We start from the raw sequence: 6,334 nt of genomic DNA on the forward strand, positions 1-6,334 counted from the left end.
TATGAGGGGCATGGATAGGATAAATAGACAAAGTATTTTCCCTGGGGTCGGGGAGTCCAGAACTAGAGGGCATAGGTTTAGGGTGAGAGGGGAAAGATATAAAAGAGACCTCAAGGGCAACTTTTCCACACAGAGGGTGGTATGTGTATGGAATGAGCTGCCAGAGGAAGTGGTGGAGGCTGGTACAATTGCAACATTTAAGAGACATTTGGATGGATATATGAATAGGAAGGGTTTAGAGGGATATGGGCCGGCTGCTGGCAGGTGGGACTAGATTGGGTTGGGATATCTGGTCGGCATGGACGGATTGGACCGAAGGGTCTGTTTCCATGCTGTACATCTCTATGACTCTTGTAAATTCCTCATTGCCTCTAACTGTCGCTCCAATCGATCCATTCGATCTGATAGGATTTTCAACCAATGGCATTTATTGCAGATATAATCCTCAGTAACACGTAAACTCTCCCTGAACTCCCACATCCAACAAGAAGAGCATGTCACTCTACTAAAGGTCATTTTTGTTTCTTTCAATCTACACTCCCCGAAAATAGCACTGTCTTATTCCTCTACAAAACAGTGCTCCAGCCTAACGTAATACTTATGGCTTATATTTTTTAATATCTCAATTAAACATATAATCAAGAAAGAAACCAGTTTACTCACTACTGCAGACTTACTGTAAGGCAACACTTAAAAATATTCACTGATCCATCTCTGTTCTGTGACCTCTCCTAAACAGGTTCCTCCAAGATCAGTTGTGAATTTCACTGTTTGTTAATTTTCCCAGATGCCCTCTGATGTCCAGTGATACATGAATTCAACAGTAAAGGCAGTACCTGGGCAGGTTCACTGCTGTGTCAGGGAGCAGTGTGGGTTGCTTTCTGTCTCTCTCTCTCTCTCTCTCTCTCCCCTACACTGACCTCACCTTTGTCTGTTCCTCTCCCTTTTAAAAGTGCTGTTTTGACTCTTTTTGTTTTTCCAAAGTTCCAAAGCAATGCAGCAGCATATAAAACAGTAATTTCTGCTCCTGGAATTCACACTTCCAACACCTAAAATACCTCAAAAAGGAGCAACCTGTTAGAGCCAGAAAGATTTCCTGTCCTCCATCTTGGATTACCCAGAATCCTGTTCTGTGGAGGTGGGGTGTCATTGGTGGTGGGAATTGTTCATCCTGAAGAAGTCCCACCCGAAATAGTGACCACGAATTTCTTCACTTTCTAATGATGAGTGATTGGCTGTCTATTTCCCCATGTTTGTTTTTTTTTTCCCCTTTCAATCTGTCTGGGACTGCCCCACTGTTCAGGTTTTCTTTGGCCTCAGCTGGAATGTCCAGTTCTAGGGGGCCGTACTTCAGGAAGGATGTGAAACATTAGGGAGGGTCATTGAGTAATACAGCACAGAAGGAGACCCTTTGGGTCATCGTGTCCAATACAGTCGTCAAGTGCCCATCTAATCCAATCCCTTTTCCCAGCACTTACTCCTTGGTCATTCATCAAAATATTTCTTCAACGTTCTGATGGCTCCTGCCTCGACGCAGTGAATTCCAGATACCTACCACCCTCCGGCGGAAACGGTTTCTTCTCAAATACCCTCTCATGCTCCTGCCCTGTATCTTCAATCCGTGTAGCTTTGTTATTGATCCTGTGACTAAACGGGAGAAGTTTCTTCCTGTCATTCCCTACGTCTGCCTCTCATCATTTTGCAACCTCAGTCAGGTCCCCTCTCGATCTTCTCTGCTTCAAAGACGACACTGGAGCTTGTCCAGCCTTTCTTCATGGTTACACTGCTCCATCCCAGGAACATTGTGGTGAATGTCCCCTGCACCCTCTCCAATGCAGTGCAGTGACCAGAACTGTGTGCAACACCCCAGCTGTGGCCTGATCAATAACATTTACAGTTCTATCTTAAACCCTGCTGTTCTGTTCACTACCTTAACAAATAAAGGCAAGTGTCCCATCGGCCTTCTTAACCACCCGTTCTGTTCAGAGTGCAGGTTTGTTTTTCTTTAATCTTTCACGGGATGTGTGTGTCTCTAACAAGGCTGGCACTAAATGGACCCCGGAGAGAGTGGTTTTGGGCTTACCTCTTCAAAAGACAGCAGCCTGTGGGTTGTCGGGACACCCACAATATCGGGAGTTCCCGGATTTCACCCAGTGACCGTGAAGGATTCGTCAGTGCAGTTCCAATCAGGATGGTGTGCGGTGACGGTGATTTGGTTTGAGGTTTCCGCCTCAAGGAAGTTTCCCCAATGTCCAATAAAAAATATTTACAAAAGAAAATTGCTGTCAGTCTGGGACAGAAACTCAGTCGGGTTTGCTGCTCATAAATCCTCCCTTCTAAGCCCTTATCAACAGAGTTTCCAAAATCCATCACAGTCAGTCGAGGATAGAAATTCGGAAGAGCCAAATGCATTTCACTTGGTTTGAGTTTGTTGTGCGTTAATTCTCCCCTTGTGATGAGAACATGAGGGATCTGTAGAAATGTATGTATAGATTGAGTGTGTAGGCGAAAACATGGCAAGATGCAATTTTAATGTCGGAAAGTGTGTGGTCATGGACTTTTGGTAGGAAGAATCAAGAGGCAGACTGTGATTTAAATGGAGACTCCAATAAAGAGCAGCACAGAGGGGTGTTGTGCATGAAACACAAAACAAATTATCGTGCAAGTGCGAGTAATTAAGGGAAATATAATTTGGAAGTTTTGTTTCAAGTGTACAAGATGTTGGTGAGACTGCACTTGTGGCAATGTAGCTGAAAATGTGTTGCTGGAAAAGCGCAGCAGGTCAGGCAGCATCCAGGGAACAGGAGAATCGACGTTTCGGGCATAAGCCCTTCTTCAGGAATGAGGAAAGTTTGTCCAGCATGCTAAGATAAAAGGTAGGGAGGAGGGACTGGGGGAGGGGCGTCGGAAATGTGATAGGTGGAAAGAGGTCAAGGTTGCAGGGGTTGCGGTTGCGCCCTCACCTCCCTCCAAGGCCCCAAAGGAAATTTCCACATCCGCCACAGATTCACCTGCACCTCCACACACATCACCTATTGCATCCTCTTCACCCAATGTGGCCTCCTCTATATTGGGGAGACAGGCCGGCTACTTGCGGAGCGTTTCAGAGAACACCTCTGGGACACCCGGATCAAACAACCCAACCACCCTGTGGCTCAACATTTCATCTCCCCCTCCCACTCCACCAAGAATATGCAGGTCTTTGGACTCCTCCATCGCCAGACCACAACAAAACGACGGTTGGAGGAAGAGCGCCTCATCTTCCGCCTAGGAACCCTCCAACCACAAGGGATGAACTCGGATTTCACCAGTTTCCTCATTTCCCCTCCCCCCACCTTGTCTCAGTCAAGTCCATCGAATTCAGCACCGCCTTCCTAACCTGCAATCTTCTTCCTGACCTCTCCGCCCCTACCCCAGTATGACCTATCACCCTCACCTTGACCTCTTTCCACCTATCACATTTCCGACCCCCCTCCCCCAAGTCCCTCCTCCCTACCTTTTATCTTAGCCTGCTGGACAAACTTTCCTCATTCCTGAAGAAGGGCTTATGCCCGAAACGTCGATTCTCCTGTTCCCTGAATGCTGCCTGACCTGCTGCGCTTTTCCAGCATCACATTTTCAGCTCTGATCTCCAGCATCTGCAGACCTCACTTTCTCCTTGTGGCAATGTACACAATTTTTAAGAAATGATATACTGGCATTGGAAACAGTTCAAAAGAGATTTACTCAGCTAATTACTAGAGTGAAGGGGTTAACTTATCCAGAATAGCTAAGCAGATTAGGTCTCAGTTATGAAGAAATGCCATATGGGCAGCATGGTGGCTCAGCAGTTAGCACTGCTGCCTCACAGCGCCAGGATCCCGGGTTCAATTCCAGCCTTGGGCGACTGACTGTGTGAAATTTGCACGTTCTCCCCGTGTCTGCATGGGTTTCCTCCGGATGCTCTGGTTTCCTCACACAGTCAAAAGACGTGCAGGTCAGGTGAATTAGCCATGCTAAATTGCCCATAGTGTTAGGTGCATTCGTCAGGGGTAAATGTTGGGGAATGGGTCTGGGTGGGTTGCTCTTCGGAGGGTCGGTGTGGACTTGGGCCAAAAGGCCTGTTTCCACACTGTAGGGAATCTAATCTAATTAATGTTTGGGACAACGAAGTGACCTTATTGAAACACAACATCTGGGAGGGGGGTTTGAAAGGATAGATATTGAGATGTTGCTATGAGTGTATATAAGGTACACTGTTACAGAATAATGGCACTCTAATTTTAAATTGTGAAGGGAAGAAATTTTTTTTTAAAAGAGTAGTGAAGGTCTGGAATTTTCTAGCTAGAGAATTGTGGGGGCTAGATCACTGAAAGTAATTTCAAAAGATGTGTATAGATTTTTTGAAACGTTTTGGGGCTATTGAGGCCTTTGATGAGCTGACACAAAAGGCAGTGGAGGCCTGGGGCAGATGAGCCATGATCTGTTAAAATAGCTGGAGAGGTTTGAGGGGGATGAATGGTCGACATCAGTCCACTCTACCTCCACTCCCAGTGCCGCCCCACAGCCCTGTGGTATTTTCTCAAACAGCTACAGGAGCTGTAACATCTCGTGTGTTTGCTTCCTCCCTCCTCACTATCCAAGGCTGCAGACACAGCTTCCAGAATGAGGCAGCGATTTACTTGCACTTCAGTCTAGCCTACTGTGTTTGTTGCTGACAATGCAGTCTCATGTCCATTCTGGAGACAAAGTGCAGACTGGGTGACTGCTTTGCAGAACACCGACGTTCTCTCAGCAGATATGACCTTGAGGTTCTGGCTGCCTGCGGTTTTAACACTTCACTGTTTTCGTTGGCTAACCTTTGGCTCCTATTTCTTATAGTTATTCCAACCCCCATTCACAAGAATTTCTAGACCCCCTCAATGGCAGTCAGTTCAAAAAGGTTTCCTTGGGTGGAAATTGCTGTGTATAAGTCATCTCCTAACAAAAGCAAACAAAGAACTGTGGATGAGAAAATCAGAAACAAAAGTAGAATTTGCTGGAAAAACTTTCCAGCAGCACCTGTGGAAAGATATCAGAGAACAGCTTCTTCCCTGTTATTATCAGATATTTGAATGGACCGGTTTAACGTTAATATTGATCCCTCTCTGCATCTTCTCGGCAGCTAAAACTCTGTTTGCTGCACTCTCTTCAGTTACCCTGATGTACTTGTTACAGTACGATCTGTCTGTCAAGCAAGTAAGTCAAACTTCACTGTACCTTGGTCCATGTAACTGTAATAAATCAGTTAACGGTTTGGGTCCTATCACCCTTCTTCAGAACTGATCGTAGCTGGCACAAATTTCATATATATGCTAAAGGAGGGGTGGACGGAGACGGGAGGAAGAAATGATAGGTGGAGATGGAGCCCAGAGACAGAGAAAAATAGCCCACCCCAACAACATCCACATTCAAAGGATTATTAGATTCCATTTCTGCCACTTCTATTGGATTGCCACAGCAGATACATATTCCCCTCCCCTCCTTTGTCAACTTCCCACAAGGGGCATTTCTTCTGGAACCCCTCAGTCCACTCTACGTCCACTACCAGTGCCGCCCCACAGCCCTGTGGTATTTTCTCAAACAGCTACAGGAGCTGTAACATCTCGTGTGTTTGCTTCCTCCCTCCTCACTATCCAAGGCTGCAGACACAGCTTCCAGAATGAGGCAACGATTTACTTGCACTTCAGTCTAGCCTACTGTGTTTGTTGCTGACAATGCAGTCTCATGTCCATTCTGGAGACAAAAGTGCAGACTGGGTGACTGTTTTGCAGAACACCTACGTTCTGTTGGCAGATATGACCTTGAGGTTCTGGCTGCCTGTGGTTTCAACACTTCACTGTGTTCCTTGTCTAACCTTTGGCTCCTATTTCTTATAGTTATTCCAAACCCCATTCACAGGAATTTCCAGACTCCCTCACTGGCAGTCAGTTCAAAAAGGTTTCCTTGGGTGGAAGTTGCTGCAGTTTCTAACTGGGGTCTTGGGGGTGGGGGGGCATGTTCCTGTCTCAAGGTCCCGCCCTTTGTCCCTTTAAATCCCACCCTCGGTCCTTCCATCTCCACCGGTGCGCATGCTTCGCTCTGTAGTCGGGTCCCGCCCCTTCGTTGACTCCGATTGGTTGGAGGACCAGCCCGGTGCCACAGTCATCCAGGCCTGCCCCTTCACTCACTATTGGTCCGCATCCTGCGTCAATCATTCCCCCACCCACCCACCCGGACAGGCAGACATGCGCAGCATGATTTGCTCCCTGAACGACAGTGCACATGCGCGGTGGCCATTTTAGCAGTTGCCTCAAAATGGGGTCATGGTCTTGTC

The sequence above is a fragment of the Chiloscyllium plagiosum genome, unplaced genomic scaffold, assembly GCF_037043375.1.
Source record: "Chiloscyllium plagiosum isolate Xiang-an unplaced genomic scaffold, Cpla_swu_hap1 HiC_scaffold_27, whole genome shotgun sequence".
Lineage (NCBI taxonomy): Eukaryota > Metazoa > Chordata > Chondrichthyes > Orectolobiformes > Hemiscylliidae > Chiloscyllium > Chiloscyllium plagiosum.